This window comes from Typopeltis vanoorti, chromosome 3 (genome assembly GCF_054136105.1).
Source record: "Typopeltis vanoorti isolate ZY-2024b chromosome 3, IOZ_Tvanoo_1.0, whole genome shotgun sequence".
NCBI lineage: Eukaryota > Metazoa > Arthropoda > Arachnida > Uropygi > Thelyphonidae > Typopeltis > Typopeltis vanoorti.
This window is the reverse complement of record NC_143551.1, coordinates 135,565,988-135,586,483: the sequence shown is the minus strand read 5'-3', so window position 1 is coordinate 135,586,483 and position 20,496 is coordinate 135,565,988. Positions and strand designations below refer to the sequence as shown.

General features: G+C 35.4%; 1 protein-coding gene across 3 annotated transcripts in view; it reads left to right on the top strand.

The window, feature by feature from the left end:
* Nasp (Nuclear autoantigenic sperm protein) overlaps positions 1 to 20,496 on the top strand; it is a 218,189-nt gene that overhangs the window by 153,056 nt on the left and 44,637 nt on the right. The gene's annotated exons all lie outside the window — the stretch shown is intronic.

Below are 20,496 nucleotides of genomic sequence, written 5' to 3'. Positions count from 1 at the left end.
AACTAGTGCAAAAATCAAGTGATGCCATTAGTAGCTACCAAGGAGACTTTCCTGTGCAGGCATTGCATAGGAAATGTGCAAGACCCTTGTGGTCAAATCCATGCCTCACAGAACCTTGCATATCCACTTCACCACCATCCATGGCTTCAACTCCAACCTTAATAGTGTCCACTACCACCTGCAATCCATCAAACCCCACCTATTCTTTTTAACCAATAACCCCCCCCCCCAGCACTGTCCATCTTAACCTTCCAAATTAAACGCTATTTAACTCCTTTCAACCCAGGTGTTAGCGTCTCCGCATATATCCACTCTTGCATACCCTGCCAAAGAGCACCTAACCTAGAATCACCCAACTTTGACCTTCTTTGGTGGAAAATATCCCATCCCTGTTCGGTCAAATTCATTTGCTGTCTCTATCACCCTCCTAATATCACCAACCGCTCTGGCTCTGTGTAATTTCCTCTCCTTAAAAGTTGATTTTCTCTGGTTGCACTCTCCTGACAGTGAAATCATCCTTCTAGGTGATTTTAATGTCCATAACACCAACTGGCTTTCCTCTTCAAGTTGTACAGATCCTGCAGGTAGAGATGCTGAAACATTTGCCATTATTAATGTGATGGCAAATGTTTCAAATTTGTGTACGGCAAATGATATTACACAAATTCTTTACAAGCCAACCAGAATACCAGATAACCTGAACCACTCCCCAAATATCCTAGATCTCTTCTTTACCAATGACCCTTCTAAATATGCAGTGAATATAGTGAGCCTCTCTGGATAATTCTGACCACAACCTAGTGCTCATCTCCTTCCCCATGCAACAATGCTTACACAATCACTCCCACACAAGAGTAGTTTGGCATTATAGCAGTGCCAAATGGAACAGCCTCAGAGACTACAATGCTTCATTCCCATGGTTGGACTATTGTTTCCAATCTTCCAATCCAAACATATGCACTGAATGTATCACCAAAGTAATCCTCACTGGCATGGCATGAAAGCATACATTCCCCCACACTGCTCTGAATTGCTCTCCCCTATTTAAACTCTGGTTCTCCAAAAGATGTGCCAAGGCTGTACAAATGAAAAATCAGGCATACCACAACTGGCTCAAATCAAGAACTCCATCCTCCTTCAGTGCCTATACTGATGCAAGAAAATTATCAATTCTTCCAAAACAGAATTTGAACAGGCAAAAGGCAGGAATGGCAGCCATACCTTTTGGTCTGTTGCCAAAACAATTGGTCATAACTTTTGCCCTACACTATTCCCAACCTTCTCATACCCAGATGGCTCAATTGCAACATCACCACAGAAAAAGCTAATCTCTTGGCTTCACACTTTTGCTTCCAATGCACGCATAACTGACAATGGCAAACACCAAAACACCATCCAGTCATTTCAACTGCCCAACATACAGTGCTCCCTATATCCTTTTTGCCAGAATGAGATCATAAACCTGTTGTCTAAATTAGACACAAAAAAGTCTCCTGGCCCTGATGGCATTCCTTCAATTGTCCTGAAGGTCTGTGCACTAGAACTGACTCATATTCTATGCTGTCTGTACATACACTCTTACTGCACTGGTATATATCCCAAAGCCTGGAAATTGGTCTATATTAAACCCATTCCTAAAAAGAGTGACAAATTTCTGCCATCTAACTACCACCCTATCTCAGTCCTATCTAAAGTGATGGAGAAAACCATCAATTCTCAACTCATACTCTACCTTGAAGGTACCCAGCTATTAAGTGACCCCCAGTATGGATTCCATTGATGCCGATCAACAGGAGATCTACTCTCATGTATCATCCATATCAGGACAAATGCCATGGAGAAATTTGGCAAATCCCAAGTGGTTGCACTTGATATCTCTTAAAGCCTTTGACTGGGTCTGGCACAAAGGCTTACTAAGCAAACTCCTATCATTTTGACTGTCTCAGGACTTCTACAGATGGATTGACAGCTTTCTGTCTGGATGCACACTATGTGTGATGGTAGACATCTCCCTATCCTCTCACCATCCAACTAATGCTGTGGCCCCACAAGGTTGTTCTCTCACTGACCCTCTTCCTTCTGTATATCAGTGACCTACTTCAGTTGACCTCCAACCCAGTACAATGAGAACATTGCACTCCTCCCTTTCATTTGACAAACTCTACTCTACACAACTTACTTCAACCCACAGAACATCAACTACCACTGCCCTTAATTCTGACCTTTAAGCCATCCTCCAGTTGGGCTCAGATAACCTCGTCAACTTCAACACTAGTAAAACCCACTTATTTCTCACAAAAGAGAATACATTTTCCTCCATTCCCAGACAAGATGAGATTTCTCTTCTCGGAATTACCCTGACATCAGGCCTCTCCTAGCATAAACACATCACAACCATTGCATCCTCAGCTTCCAAAAAACTAGGATTTCTCTTTCGCTCAAGACATTACTTCACCTCTAAACAGCTGTTAACCTTATACAAATCACAAATCTGCTCAGCTATCGAATGCTGTTCTCACATTTGGAGTGGGGGCTCCTAAAAGCACCCTCAAAATGCTTGACTCAATACAGAGGAGAGCAATTAGACTGATAAATGACCCATCTCTTACCAACTCGCTTCCATCACTTTCACATAGACATTTGGTCTCTGCAATTTGTATATTCTATAAATATTTCCATGGGAAATGTTCATCTGAAACAGCATCAATAATTCTCCCTCTCTGTACTAAGCCCATTGGAATGCATACAGCTGTTGCCCAACGCCCTTTCACAGTACATCTTGAAACCCACAGAACAAGTTTCTTTTCCTCCTCCTTCATCCTTTCTACTGCTGTACTGTGGAATAGTCTTCCCCTTCATGTATTTTCCAAGGAATACAATATACAGGCTTTTAAATCAAACGTAAATAAGTTTCTCCTTTCCCAACCCACTACCCATATATGGTGCTAACGTACTAAGGTTAAACAACCACTATTGCAAATAGTAAAAACGCAAAACCTTCACAAATGATGTCACAAAATATGTCTGTTGAGAATAACACTGCAGGAAGAAGTGCATAAAACTATTCATGTTTTATACTAAAACTAGAAAATAAAAAAGGAAAAAATAGATTTTTTTCACCAAATATAAATACCAAATACTAAATTATTAATTTTATATTTGGTGTTATTTATTTCAATAAAAGACTCATTTATTTGTATTCATTGTTTGCATAGACAGTGGCTAAATCAAATTCACATTACAAATCAAACATAAAGACATGGAGGAAAACAACACAGTTTTGTCAGCCATGGTAAAATGAGGAAAATTCAATAGGAAGGATAAGTCAAAGTCAACATATATAGAATTTTGAAAATCACACTTTTGGTGCACATTGCTACTTGAAACTGGAATACAAGCTAATAAGTACCTAACATTTTGTAGCCAACACAACATAACATTCTGCTGAAGAGGGATAAATTTGGAGAGAAAATTCTAGCAGAGATCAGTGAACAAATAAATGGCAGGAAATCAACAGAATACAAAGGATCACAAGCACTATGCATAGAGCACATAAATTGACATGAAAAGCACAATTCAAACAAGAATAGGAGAGATGAGAAAGAAGAGCAGTGGAAAAGTATGAGGTTATAAAAATTAAATCCAGAATTAATGTTCTCAAATTTTGTACTGCTAAACTAGTTTTAATTAATGTCAATAATCAGCTTGTACTAGTCACTTTGAATGTTGAAAGTCTTTCCACTTGGTTATACTATAAATTAAAGATGCCAAGAAGTTATATTCTTGGTTTAATCCTTTATCCAAGTGTAAGCAGACAAAGTTTGCACACAAAATAACTTCATGGCTGGGCAACTCTTATATAGAGGCTAATGACTTCACATCACTTGCCTTAGTATCCCATAATGCAAAGCACATAATCTTATGGACATGTGTAATGCTTTATATAATGGGAAGGGTCACTACCTAGACTGATTTTGACCTTTATCAGTGGGAGCCAGACCCAGAAGTGATACCAAAGCATTATATCTTTTAATTATATAATTATATTTTTATATGAATTTCATCTATTAGAAGTTTCTGTAGAATGTTAGTATTGTGTTGGGCTAAGAGTTAGATTATCTGGAATCTGTGATTCCAGAATACAAAATGAAAAGGCTCATAGAGAATATTCATTATAACCCATAAATGAATGAATGTAATAGACAAGCTTAGGTGTTAAACATTATGATTGATTTATTTTAATGGTATTACAACACCAAACCAACTAAATTACATTAAAAAAAAATGAGTGAGTTATAACAAATGGATCATGATAATATAGACAGTTAAACTGGCTAGTTTTGCCACATATAGTAGATGGGTTATAATAACCCATTCATTTATGGGATAAAAAAAATAATAAATCAGAATGGAATAAACTTTAGCAAAATGTATTAAAAAAGAATAGGTAAATTATCAAGTAAATGAAACCAGATACAAAAAAAAAAAAAAAAAAAAGACCAGTTGGCAGGAGATAAAAATGGATGGATTATCTACATATAGTTTAATGTAGATATTACAAACACAAGAAGCTTACGTTTAAAGTGAGAAAATGAAGCTTTTTTTCAGGAAAGGTATAAAGAAAGGCTGTGAAGAAACTAATTCAGCAGTGAAGTTTAAATGAGAATGACTGCCCTAAACTTTTTCTGTTTTGACAAATAATCTTGCTAATTATCCATCATACTTATAATTATTTTTAATACATTTAATTAATTGCTTTATTTCAATGTTCAGTTTTCCTTTTTTGTCATATGCTTGGATCCTTGCAGCTTGCACTGGAAATAACTGTGAAATATGTCTAAAAATTTTGTTTCTGTTAAGCAGCTTTATGTAAGTGTGATTATAATATTGTGGACTCGGCACCATTCCATGATTATGTCACTACTGGACTCTCTCGAGACACACTTATCAGAATAATACTGGGAATTATTCAGTAGCTGCTCTTGTGTATTGCAATACTAGGAGCAGAAGAGGCCATTTGAAAAAGTTGAACAGATATTTAGCTTAGATGATATATCTGAAATGCTTAAATATGGAGGCAGGAAATGTTTTACAAAAAAGCTACATGCATACTTCAGAAGAAATACTGGGATACAGCTCTCATCGTACCAATTTATAACAAGGGAATTAAGACTGAATTTGACAGTTATTGCTGTATTTCTATACTGTATAATAGTTGATATAATATTAATAAATAATAGTTAAAGAAAAGATTTGTACATATTTGAGGATTATCATATCAAATCATCATCATTTTCTGTGGTGTAACTTTATAGGGTATACTAGATATTGTGGTACTCTAACACGATAACTATTCCTTCACTGGTTTCAGATCGGAAACTTTTTTTTTTTAATTGGTCTGTTATTTATCAGATCTCTAACTCAATCATCTCTTACTTTCTGATCTTCTAAAGTACTTCTAACTTCATCAGCCCTATATCTTCATTATCCTCTGTATCTTTTTTCTTTCCATGTTTATCTCAAACATCTTTTGATAATCTTTCATCTTCCATTCTTTGTATGATCATACTACTTTATATTAGCTTTGCTCAAGATTATTAAATGCTAATAACATCACATTCTTTACCTAATATCTTCATTTGTACTGTGATTGTGCTATTGATGCTGTCTGTTCACTTCTGCAATTTTGTTCAAAATGCTGATATCTGTTGTCTTATCTTTGATCCAGCTGTTTTATTTCTAACCCAACTCTCCAATCCATATGTTTATTATATTATAATTATATTTTGTGTTGTAAACTTGGTATTTTGGCTGACTTTTTTTATTCCATATAAATTTATTCAACTGAATTTCCATCATACCAATTTCACATATTCTGTTATCAACTTCTTATCTTTGCCATCTTCGTTAAAATTTTGTTTAAATAGCCAGAATGTGTAATTTGTTCTGTAGGTTTATTACTGATGATGTTATTATTATTCTTATCTCTTTTTTTTGTCTGTTTTCATAGTTGTAGTCTTTTCATTATTGATTTTCATACTAGATTTGTCACAGCAATTTTTTTAATTTGGCTAGAGACACTTGAATTACCCCTAAAGGATTGAATTAAGCATGAAATTGAATAAGGCAAAGTATATAAAGTTAAGTAGTCACCAAAAATTATACTAGGAAGAATTTTTCTGGAAAAAGTTGCATCCTCAAAAATGAAGTCTTGGGACTTACTATGTCCAATATTGATGTCCAGCATAACAAAATGACTCATGTTGATAGTAGAAGGAATGGGGGATAAAGAATACTAGGACTTGGTCTACTCTGAATTTTCATAACATATCTTAGATATCCATTATTGCTTTACGAATTTTTCTGTGGAAAAGATTTCTATATATGCGCATTTGCTTTTGTCTATTTTAAAGAATAGCCTCAGTTTCCCCACAAGGCATGTCATTGTTTGACACACACCATCTGTTAAAAATGCCATTCAAAGTGTTTTACTGATTTATTGTTTCTCTGCATTCTGTAAATGCATAACTTTTCCATGCTTTTATCACCATTTTTTTTCTTTTCTCTTTCTGGTATGAATGCTTAGACATTGATTATCACTTATGTTGATGTCTAGAGATGGTTAACTAAATTTATTCAGCTAATTAATTATGCCTCTATTTCACCTTGGTTACCAAGGCAATTTCATGGGCACAAAGAAATACACCAAATGTGTGTGTGTGCGTGCGCCTGCACACACCCATGATGATATATATATATATATATATATATATATATATATATATATATATATATGTCATGGTCTTCCAGATTTTTTGTAAAATGAGGCAGCTGAATTTTTAAGAAAGTCTGAGATTTATATCTGCTGCTATATAAAAGGAAGGTTTCCCTCCCAATCAGATCTGGTGATCTGTATCCATGGCTTAGTCTGCTGCTTCAAAACATCTGTAGTGCAAATAATGGACCAGATGAATATTTGCTGTTCCTTCAGTTTCTCTAAAGTAAGCTACTTTGCAAGAGTAAGGGATACTTGCAAACACCAGGATAAATTACTTCTAAGTTGAATCCAAACTAAGGCTTTGAATAGCCTTATTAGCTAATAATAGTTAGCAGTGGAAAAACACTTTCACAAGCTTCAGTGAAAATATAAGTATAAAAGACTAGTGCACACATTGTATTTGATCCTGCCTTTCACAGTCAGTTTGTTTGTTTTCCTGTGTTTCTGCATGCATGTGCTTAGTTTATTTTTTTGTCCATGAAGATAACTTGATGATGCAGGTGAAATATTGGAGACAATGTTACAATGTCCATGTAATTGGATGAAATATATTGAAGTTTTTGAGTAAAATTCTACATAATTTTTGTTACATGTGTAAGCCATGAAAGTTATTTTAAAAATGTGAAATCATGGTGCAATTCCATCTATTCATCGGACATCAACAGATTCTGTATGGTTATGCAGATACCCAGTAATGTGCCACGTCAGTCCTTATTGTGTGGTCCTGTTGTATGCTTTTCATGAGGCTTCAACTCTCTGAAAATCAGTCGCTCCACACACACACACACACACACACACACACACACACACACACACACACACACACACACACACAATTCATCTTGTTGATGGTGGTCTACCTCTTTTCCTTCCTCTTTCTTCAAGATCTTTACCTTCTATTACTATTTTGAGAAGTCCTCTTTCCATCCTTTCAATATGTCCAAAGTATTTGGACACTTTCTTTTGTCTATATTCTTAAGAAGCCTTAAAGTTGTACTGATCCTTTCTAGCACCAATCCGTTTGGTCTGCCTTTCAGTATATGCTATCTTCAACAGCCTTCTGTAGCATCACATCTCAAAAGCCATTCCACATCACATCGGACTTTTTTAGGTTCCAAGTCTCACATCTATAAGTTACTGTTGGAAAAACAGCTGCATCCAAAATATTCAAATTTGTCCGTCCCTGTGGAAATAGATTTGTCCTTCCAGATTTTAGACACGTCTCTGACTGTTGTTTTTAGCCATTCCTCATCTTCGGAACAGTAATTCTTCATATTAATAATGGATCCCAGGCATTCAAACTTGCTGAATTCTTTCTCCATGAACATACGTTTGTTTCTCAGGAACTTCCCCTGTCTGCATTTCCTTTGAGAACCATTATCTTTGTCTTGCTAGGATTAAGCTGAAATTCTTTGTTCTTACAGCTCCTATTAACTTTGTCAATAATTTGTCATAGTTCTTCCTTGTCATTACAAAGGAGTACTGTATCATCAGCATACCTCAGGTTCCTGATCAATCTGCCACCTATCCTAATTCCTGTTTTAAACTCAACCAATGCTACACACAATGTCCTCAGCATAGATACTAAACAGGTGAGGAGAAAGTAAGGATCCTTGCCCTAATTCCCTTTCCAACCTGAAGCCAATCAAATTAATCCAACACCTGTTCTTACTAGGGCTTCTTGCTCACTGTACAAGTTAGTTATCAACCTGATAGTGTGTTGAGGAAAACATATTTCTTTTCATTACTTCCCACAGTTTCACATGCTGAACACAGTCAATAATATTATTGAAAATATTATTATTTTCAACAATAATAATAATATTTGTCGTTCCCCTCCCCCTCCCCCTGCTTTCTCTTTGGATTCTCCCCATTTTTTTGAGGGGGGGTGAGCACTCCTAATGAGGGACTAAGGGATATATAATTTTTATGACTGTAAATCAGTGTGCGTTCACAGGGCCAGTTTGCCTGTTCTGAGAGATGGAAAACCCTCTACTTCTGTATGAGACTGGCTAACTCACCTTTAGTTGAAAGAGACCAGATAAAGGTTCCTCGTGTCATGGATGGGAATCGAACCCGGGGTCTTTTCAACCAAAGGGCTTAGTCTATACTGACTAATTGAGGCCCCCCCTTCTTTCAATTAGATCACATATTAAATCTGATATCCATGGGTCTCTTGGTCTTCTAATTGGACCAAGATACTTGGCTGCATCCTATATTATAACCTTGACTCATCAAAGCATTTGAGTTCTCTTTGCTAGTCTCCAAAAGTTAATTGATGTAATTAGCTAAATAAAGTTTGTCAATTATCCCATGAAGTGCTTTTTCTCTCCAAATATTTTTCTTTTATACTCCTCACCCCCTTCTGCCCCCTCCCACAAAAAAAGGAAAAAACCTTGCAAAATAACAGTTTTTGTATTCACATAGTTTATAGAATTCCCAGAATTAGAATGATCGTTTTAAATTTGCATTTGTAAATTTCATCACCAAATATGGATGATATGTACTAGAACTTTAGTTGTAATGTCTATATAAGCACATTTGAAAACTAAGAATACAAAATGCAGATATTGTTAACATGTTTATACCTTGAACACTTGAAATGCAGTCTTCTCTTACTATAGAAAACTCATGGGGATCTTAAAAATAGTTTTCTAGAGTGAATATCCTTTAGAATAGCATCGTGCCTGTGTGGAGTAGCAGTTCATAATGATGTTTGCTATAGTGAGAGTTGACTGCAATAAAGATCTTCCATGGCATAAAAAAATTGGGAAAATTTTTCATCAAATTGACTTCATTCCATTTTTGTTGGTAAGTAAATAGCTTCTGCTCTCCACATACACACTGAGGGTTGGAATCTCATTGTGGTAAAGATGTTTCTAAAAGTCTTAATGCAGGTAAACACTTTTTGTCAGACAAGGATGATCAGCTGAGGACCAGAACATTGCATGTTGGGCTTTTAAAACTACATGTGCAGCATAGATTGCCACATGGTAGAATCCTTTGATCTTACACTGAACTGCTACTCTGCAAAATTGCCTGCGAACATTTATTTTATTGAAAGTTCCAGAGCCTTATTGGTATGTTGTGAGTTACAATGAACCAGGAAATTGTAATATTACTTCCCAATCCTAAATACTCAAATATTTTTAATTTCAGAATTTGCTTAATGGTGTTTGCTTTAATTCTAGCATACGAGGGTGGTCTGAAAAGTTCTTGGCCTCAACCATAGATGGCAAAACTATCGGCATGATTTTTTTTTTCTAAGTTGGTACATATGTCATAAGCATCCATGTGAAATTGCAAGTCATTCTATCAAGTAGTTTGTTTTATACAGCTGTCTGTATTCCTTGAAATAGATAAAATTGAGTATCTTGTGGTTATAAAATTCTTTATAAAAGAAGGTTTAACGCCAAAAGAAATTCATTAGAAGTTCATAAAAGTTTATGGGCACTCTTCTCCTTCATTTTCGACAATTAAGAAATGGGCTGCCGAGTTTAAACGTGGCCGTACGAGCCTTGAAGATGATCCACGTGAAGGACATCCAAAAAATGTAACAACACCAGAAATTATTGATCAAGTGCACGATATTGTATTGGATGACTGGTGAGTCAAAGTACTTGAAATTCCTGAGACTGTAGGCATTTCAGAAGAACGTGTAGGATATATTTTGCATGAAGAATTGTAAATGAAAAAGCTTTGCGCAAGAAGGGTGCCATGCTTACTCACAGAAGATCAAAAATGCACTCGCATGAAAATCTCTGAACAGTGCTTGGATTCATTGGAAGGTTTTAACAAGAATAAAACTGATTTTGTGCATCGATTTATTACTATGGATGAGACTTGGATTCACCATTACACTCAGAATCCAAACAGCAGTCAAAACAGTGGACAGAAGCCAGTTGTTCAGCACCAAAGAAGACAGTCGGTTCCATCAGCAGGAAAGATCATGGCATCGGTGTTTTGGGATGCAAAAGGCATTTTGTTTATTAATTATCTTGAAAAGGGTAAAACAATAACTGGGGAATATTATTCTGATCTTTTAACCAGACTAGACAAAAAAAAAAAAAAAAAAAAAAAAAAAAAAAATTGTGAGAAAAGACCTTGTTTTCAGAAAAAAAAAAATTATCTTTCATCAGGACAATGCACCTGCCCACAAAGGTGTGGGTACAGATCCCTTAATTTTCCCATTGCCCACAAAGGCAATGGAAAAATTAAGGGATCTGTACTATGAATTGTTGGAACATCCAGCCTATTTCCCAGATTTGGCTCCCTTGACTTCTATCTCTTCCCAAAACTAAAACTCTTCCTTGCTGATCAGCATTTTTCTTCAAATCAAGAGGTGATTGCAGCTGTAGAGGGGTATTTTGGAGATCTTACTGAGAACCACTACAGGGACAGGATAATGATGCTGGAGCATCGCTGGAATAAATGTGTATTAGTCTTAAGGGAGATTATGTTGAAAAATGAAAATTTTGAAATTATAAATTTGTTTTTCATTGTTAGGCCGGGGCCTTTCAGACCACCCTCATACATATGCTAGAATTCTTTTTTTCCCCATGAACTATGAATTCCCATGGTTTTTTTTTAGTCATATGCTGATGATGCTGTAAGAAAAAAAAATTGTGAAATATCTGCATTTAACTTTTGAATGCATTAATGTAGTTCTCATTACTGTGGCATTCATTAATTTATATTTATTAAAATATATCTCTATGAATGCAAAGTTCAAAATTGCAGCAATCAGTTGTGCATATCTAATTCAAAAATTACAGTTCTGAACTAAGGGCTTAAAAAATGTATAACTTATGTAAGTATTTTTATCAGTGGATGTATTGAATTATTATAAAAATAATAATTAATTATAGTTATGTTTAATTTCCTCTAGAAAAGATTGTGCATATGGAAATTTGATTGGCTTCATAGTTGTTACAAGTGAGCATGTTATAATGGTATTGGTTGTAGTGAGTCAACTGCAAATAAGATGAGCAGTGGCATATTCATAGAAAATATTAAAGAGGGATACAGTCAAGATTATAATAACAGCACTGAGTTAGATAAATCGATCAGAAACCTGAAGTGTGGAAAGGCAGCTGGAAGAGGTGGTAATCAGTAAGAAATGCTCAGATGTTGAGGCATAAAAGTTTTACTATCGTAAAACTTTTATGCCTCAACTAATCTATCAGCTTAGCTAAAAGTTTTACTATCGTAAAACTTAGCTAAGCTGATAGATTATGCTATCATATTTGAGAAGAGAGAGAGAGACATACACACAGCTTGTTTAAGGAGAGCTTATAAGAATACAATTCTTCAGCAGAGTTGCCTTAGCTTTTGCTAAATAAATAGCTTTCCATTTTTGTATTCTTTATTTGAAGCTTTTTTAACTTTAGCTACATACATGCGTGTGCGTGCAATGAAATATGGATTGATCTGTTTATTTTATAATGCCAAAATGAAGACTTTTAGGCTCTTCTGATAAAAAAAAAAAAAAAAAAAAAAAAAAAAAAACCCAAAATATTGTTATTTTCTTTCTGTAAATATGTGTCCTTAAAAGTACAGCTGAGAGGATTACACTTGGCATTAATAAGATACTGAAATGAACTACAGTTATAACAATCAAACGCATTATGGATCCATCCATATTTTATATAACTACTGTTAACTATAGCTGTCAGGCCAACAGAAATATAATAAAAGCTAAATATTTATTTGTCTTTCGGCCATTAGGGCAGTCAGCTATTAAACCAGAGTAGGCAGGACTCTCCAAGGCCAGCAAAGGATAAGGAGGGGAATTACACAGCAAGATGGTGTTTCTGAGTTACAACTCCCTGAGAGCTTGAAAATCATCAAATACTTGAAGAGCTGTGCTGAGTCCTTCTGCTACATGGCTATGAGCTTCTCCTTCATCTCCTATAAACATCACCCTTTCAAACCAAGATAGTAATTTGAATGTACTTGTAGTAGGGGCATAGCAAGTAGCAGCAGGCACAATCTGCAGCCATGAAGACTACAAGAGCATACATAGTACTGTTGTGATCACAACCACAATCATTTTCATCAGCAGGAGCACCATTAAAATATTCTAAAGTCGGAATGATATAATTCACTTTCAAATTGTCGACATATGGACTCAGGTTTGCTGTTCCTTCCACAACAAAAACATCAGCTAACCAATTTCCTTGATCGGCTACTACCATGATAACATAACACTCTTCATCAAATGTTTCTCATGAAATTAAAGAATGCATATGGTACTGATTGATTAAAAACAAAAAAACATCGAAGAGATATGGATATCCGAACCTTCCAAATATTCACAATAAATAAACCACTAAACATAAGTAATGGTGCAATCCACCTAACATTTGGAATCACTCTATGAACAGCTCACTGCTCTAATGGCTGAAAGACAAATAAATTTTAATATCCTCTCTCCAAGAAAAACTCCAGCTTTAAAAGCTAAATATATGAGTGCATGAGCAGTGCTCATGTCTTTTAAGTAGCACAAGCTAAGGCAGCTCCAATGCCACCAGTCATATTATATATATATATATATAAAAGAATGTTTTTTTGCATTTTCATGTGGTTAGGTGAAGTATTATTACATGTATTTTTCAATCTTTCTTCATTCTGCTTTGGCCAAGTATTTGATTATTTAGCCAAATCATGGTTTGGCACAATGCAAGATTAAAAAATAGCTAAAGACAAGTCTTGAGAATACTTGTCTTTATTTTCTCTTTAATGTCTTGCAACTAAGTTATTTACCTATTCTGAACTTTTTGATTCATTAGGCCGAGTGTTGATGTTGAGGTCTCTGTCTTTTATTTGGTATGTTACAGTATGTATCTTTTAAAAATATCACAATTTTTCTGTTATTCTTTTCAGTTTGGATAGAGGCAACACTACAGTTATAACAATCTTAGTTTTATTATTTTTTTCTGTTTGACACTTTTAGAGCTTTGAGTGCTAATAGCATTCATATTACCTCAAATGTTATCTTTAAAACCATCCCTACATTAAATTGATATTCAAAGCCAGTATACCTTAGGAACATTTTTAACACTCTTAACAAACAAAAATCAAAATAAAATTCACCTTAAAGATTAAAACTTGCCAAAACCTACCATTAGAAGATACATTAATCTCTAGACTGGCAGTTGATACTTGGATTTTTATGATTTGCAGAAGCATTAATCGAATGTAATGAGTGTCTTCATAAAGCACAACAATCTAGCCAGATAAAACCCTAATACAGTGAGCCAGAAATGATTGATTATTAAAAACAGCACTTAACATGCCTTACAGGATTGCCTCATAATTAATAGCAATAATTCTCTTAAAAAAAAAAAAAAAAGTCTCTAGCATAATAAACAAATCAGTTACCATTCCTGCTTTGAAATCTGACTTCTTCAAATCTTTTTACATTAGTTTATTTATCTTGAATAAATACGAAATACTGTTCTCAGACCAGTATCAAAATAGTCTGCTTTATTTTTATCCTCTAATGATAAACTTAATTCTTCTGTTTCCATAAATGACAAGTAGAAATAGTTGAGATGTTTTTTGAGTGGTTGCTGCTCATCTAGATTCACCAAATGCCAAATGTGAACAAATACAGCTGCGAAGTGGCATGATGCTGTGGTCTACATATTATAAATAGCCAGTTGAAAAACAAAGGTTGGGAGACTGCGGTTGAACTGCACTATAAGATTATAGCTGGTATTAGAAAGTCTGGTTTAATTGCAGAGAAGGATGAAAGATTTTGGATTATTGATGCACAGATAGTGGGTACTGGATTGTCAGTCATAGGAACAAGGTCTCATATTATGGGCAGAATATAGATCTTGCTTGAGAGATTGAAGAGGAATTTGGGGTATCTCTTCATTTCATTGTGCTACTATTTCCCTTCTTGGTGTATGGTGCAATGAGAATTACAAAGATGTGACTTCTATTGGTATTACTTCGGCAGACATTAAGATCTTATAGCTTTGCAGGGCACACTGGTGACTTGGTGTCATCACCAACAAATAACTTCTAGAATACCTGTTATTCAATTTGTACATTAATGATATTGGGAAGGATTTGACAAGCCATGTACAGTTATTTGCTGATGATGCAAAGATAGGTAGGGTAATCAGGAATGCTACTGATATGCAGTCTTTGCAGAATGATTTGAATAGGCTGGAATTGTGGGCATGGGAAAATGGGTGTCAGTTCAATGTCAGTAAATGTAAAGTCATTCACTTCGGCATGATTAGATATCCAGTGTCGTATTATATTGGTGGTATTAGGCTAGAAGAAACTGATGAGGCTAGGGATCTTGGAGTGTTAATAGATAGGAAGTTGAAGTTTAAGGGCCATGTGGCAAAGATTGCAAATACAACTCAAAAGATAATTGCAATGCTGAAACAAATGTTCATATGTAAAGATAAGGATGTTATTTTGCCTCTTTACAAGGCCTTGATAAGACCTCACTTGGACTATTCTGCGCAGGTCTGGTCTCTGGTTTCTGTTGTGATTCTGATATATTGGAGAGAGTACAAAGGAGAGTGTTAAAAATGATATCAGGATTGTGGAATACTGATTATGAAGATAGATAGAGAATTTTTAGATTGCAGACACTAGCAAACAAGAGAAAGAGTGGTGATATGATTGAGATTTACAAACTTCTGAAAGGGGTCATACAGGATTTCAATTGATTGAATTTTTCAATTTATGGAGGATGGGGAAAGGACAAGAGGGCATCTTTGGAAGCTGAGAATGAAGGTCGCTAAGAAGGGTGTGAGGGCTAGATTTTTCTCTCAGAAGGTGGTGCTTGATTGGAATGGATTGCCATTGGATGTTGTGAGTGAAATTCAAGAATAAGTATGATAGCTGGTGTGTGTGTAGTATGTGGCCTCCCTCGATGAGTCTCCGACTCCCTGGAGGTCTCTCTTAATAATACCTGGTACAAGTGTGGAATAGATCTTGATGTATTTTGGCTTTGGCCTATTGGGGCAAAGGCATCAACCTTTATATCATAGTATGTAGCACTGCATTTCAGTGCAAAGATTTATAAAATAAAATATATAAGTTGATTATTCTAGGGAATGCACAGCTCTGATCATCTGCATATTGCACTTTCAGGGTCTCTTTTTATGTGGTAGATACGTTCCACAGAAAACCGCATATAAAAAATCGCACATAAAAGACCTAACTTACATTGAAAAATTAGGGATACGTTCCATAATTTTCTAAAACTGCATAAAACCATAGCAATGAATTAAAATAAACCTAATATCGCATAAAAAGTTTATAAAAATTCAGGAAAATAAGAATGCCTAAGTGTGTCTTAACGCTTTATTCATTTAATTTTAGCAAAAAAGTAACAAATTTTTTTACATTTTTTCATCAGAATTATCATCGCTATTAGACAATATTCGGCAACGTTTGCAAACTGCCGCGAAATCACTTTCATCACTAGAAGAGATAATTAGCACATCAGATCTGTATGGTAAAGGCAATGGTTCTTCACAAACAGAATTAGCTTCACACTCGTTCTGTGCTGATTTTTTTCTTCTGACAATGTAATCAGTGATTAAACTTGGAGATGATGATTTTACTAATTTTTTATATAGCTTGCGATAGAAATACAGTTCTTCAGCTCATGTTTAGGAATTTAAAGGCTCATTCAGAATTTGTGTCATTAAGAAAATGATTTTTCCAATTTACTGCACAGTTCAAGACCTTCTCGAATTATATTTGCAGTGAGGGGACAGGTTTTTCTTCTGCTTCACTATCGTTTTCTGGGTCTTCAACGATATCTAAAGTTAATCGATATCCAATAATATCATCGTCATTTAAGGCATTATCCGCAAGCAATTCGTCTACATCGTTCTGGCTAAATGTATCAAAATCTTCTCCACCAATTTCATGTGCCAAAGTAATGATTTCAGCTGATAATGTAGATGTTTGAATGGTTGTACTGTTTGCAACACATCCAGGCCAAGCTGCTTTCCAGGAGGCATTTAAAGTTTGTGGTCTTATTTCAGTGATAGCAGATGCAACATGATTTAAGCAGTCCAAAATAGAAAATTTTTTCCAAACATCAGTTACTGTTAATGATTCATTTTCTAGTTTATCCAATATAAATTTAAAAGTGTGCTTAATGTAATATTTTTTAAAAGTAGCAATTATGCCTTGATCTAATGGCTGAATAATGCTTGTTGTATTAGGTGGAAAAAACACTACCTGCACATTTGGATGTTCTAAATATGGATGACTTGGTGCATTGTCAACAATTAATACAACTTTAAAATCAACAGCTTTCTGCTTCATATATGTTTCCACTTCTGGTATAAAGCAATTATTGAACCATTCAGTAAATACAGTAGTTGTTACCCAGGCCTTTGTATTAGCCACCCACTGTACCAGCAGCTGTGTTAGATCTTTACCTTTTAGAGCACGTGGTCTTAGAGATCGATTTACTAGGAGGGGTTTCAACATTCGATCCCCTGATGCATTGCTACAAAGCAACAATGTTTGTCAGCGTTAAACACTCGATCGGGACAATATCCATCATCTTCAATAATTTTGGCTTCTTCTTCATCTGCTGCTGTAATCTTCATGTTATGAAGTGCATTCCTTTTTAAAAACTTGGTTAGCCATCCTTTGTTAGCTGAAAATTTTCATCAGCCCGGGAAGCAGAAGTAGACAGCTCCAATTGCTTCATCTGTTCATAAAACTGAAGAGCTTTTTGTTTAATTAAATAACCACTTATAGGAATTCTTCTTTGAGTTAATTCTTCAATCCAAATTACTAGCACTCGTCCCGTTTTTTCTAATAAAGCATATCTTGAGTATGAAGATAATTTGGCACTAGTTTTGTGCCCAGAAATGACAGATTTTCTTATTGCGACTTCATTCTTTTTAATTGCTCTTATAGTAGATTCACCTAAATTAAAATGTTTACCAATCGCCGTAGATCCCTCTCCTTTAGCTAAGCGATCTAAAATTGCAATTTTCATTTCTAAAGAAAAGCAATTTCTTTGGTGCTTTTTTTTTCTCCATTGGGCCAAATTAAATCTTTAAAATAAAAATTAGCAAAATTTAGACTTATGATAATGAAAAGACAAACACTTACTCACATGCAAAATTAAACTTCGTGGACACTCACTGCTTACACATTACTCACGTTATGCCAGAATGTGCTGCAACATGCTGTTCATTATGTACAACGGGGAATCTCAGAATTTGCATGAAATATGCACCGCATAAAAAAGACCCAAGTGTATATTAGAACTCCAGAATGAAAATACATTCTTGTCTTTAGTTTTGGTTTCAAATTTTTGTTTTACAGTGATACTCATCTTTGTCTCTGGACAGTACAGACACTGTGCCACATATCAAAAATAAATGTTCTTTATTTCTAGTGTCTATAAATGCTTATAGAATTATAGAATCTATAAATGCTTATATAAGAAGTTAAGATGATGAGGAATTATTACTTATATTTACATCTGCTTATATGAATACAGAAACGGTAGGTTGCTCCTTACAGGCAGTATGCCGTCCATGTGGAAAGAATTAGGTATTTTATTTACTTTTTTTTTTTTTTTTATGGTGCTAATGAAAGTTTCCACTTTACAAAATAAATGAGTAAATTTATGAAATATGTGGATATTTGGCTGGATTTGAACCTTCATTTTCAGAGCATAAAAACACTTGTTAGAAACATTTGGGACTACAGTCAATTATTATTAAGAGACAGCTCGAGGGAGTCAGAGACTCATCGAGGGAGACCACATACCAGCTATTATATTTATTCTTGAATTCATTCACACTGCTTGCACTCACAACATCCAATGGCAATCCATTCCAGTCATGCACCACCCTCTGAGAGAAAAATCTAGCCCTCATCCCCTTTTTGGGGGCATTCATTCTCAGCTTCCAAGGATGCCCTCTTGTCCTTTCCCCACCCTCCATAAATTGAAAAATTCCATCAACCGAAATCCTGTATGACCCTTTCAGAAGTTTGTAAGTCTCAATCACATCACCCCTCTTTCTCCTGTTTGCTAGTGTCTGCAGTCTACAAATTCTCAATCTGTCTTCATATCAGTATTCCACAATCCTGATATCATTTTTAACACTCTCCTTTGTATTCTCTCCAATATATCACAATCACAACGGAAACCAGGAGACCAGATCTGTGCACAATAGTCCAAGTGAGGTCTTATCAAAGCCTTGTAAAGAGGCAAAATAACATCCTTATCTTTACACGTGAACATTTGTTTCAGCATTGCAATTATCTTTTGAGTTGTCTTTGCAATCTTTGCCACATGATCCCTGAACTTCAACTTCCTATCTACTAACACTCCAAGATTCCTAGCCTCATCAGTTTCTTCTAGCCTAATTCCTCCAATATAATATGACATTGGATATCTCATCATGCCAATGTGAATGACTTTACGTTTACTCACATTGAACTGACACCCATTTTCCCATGCCCACAATTCCAGCCTATTCAAATCATTCTGCAAAGACTGCATATCAGCAGCATTCCTGATTACCCTACCTATCTTTGCATCATCAGCAAATAGCTGTATTTTGCTTGTCAAATCCCTCCCAATATCACTAATGTACAGATTGAATAACAGTGAACCAAGCACTGATCCTTGTGGTATACCACTTGTTACCTTAAACCTTGCAGACTCAGATCCTCCGTATATACCACTTTTTTTGATATCTACTGGTCAGCTATCCTCTTATCCATGCTAATATTGTATAACCCAAACCCATTTTCTCAAATTTATGCAAAAGTCTACCATGCTATATTCTGTCAAAAGCCTTAGCAAAATCCAAAGGTATCATGGCGTATCCATTCCCCTTGTCTAGTTCAATGGTTACGTTATAGAATGTGAGCAAGTTTCTAAAACATGACCTTCCCTTTATAAACCCATGTTGCTCATTACAAAGGAGAGATTCACTACCAACCCATTTCTGAATGAGAGCCCTAACCAATTTTCCCAGAATCTTCACCACCATTCCTGAGATACTAATTGGTCGATAGTTGGATACATCGGTCTTTGCACCACCAGTGTGCAATGAAATTACCATGCATTCCTTTCATTCATGTGGAATCTTCCCTGTTCTGAGGCTCATATTGAACAACTTGGTCAAAGGAATGGCCAATTCAGCTGAACACTCATTTAGCACATGTGCTGATATTCCATCAGTCCCTATTGCTGAATCCTTATTCAATTTTTGCAACGGATCTAATACCTCAGCCTTACACATCCAATTTCTTCATCTAGTGAAGAGGTAACAGTGAGCTCAATGTTGCATTCACCAGGTTGAGCTTTTAACAAAATGGGCACTCTTTAACTGAACAACCTCGTCTGCATCTGTATCCTTCATGCCACTTGGATTTAGAAGAGTTATCCTTTCATGTTCATTCTTTCTTTTACTTGCAGCGTATCGATAAAATTCTTGTGGGTTGTCTTTAGCACGCAGAGCCAGTTTCTTTTCATACTCAGACTTTGCTTTCCATGCTATGCTAGTACGGAAAGAGTATTCCGTAAAGACTCTTCTTTGCTACTGCTTATAATGGACATCATCCTTATGCAAACGGTATTCCTTCCACATCGTCCTATTCTTATGAATCTCTTGCGTAATAAGATTACACATCCATTTGACTTCTACTCTGTTTATTCTTTGACCTCTCAGGACACATTCTGTATC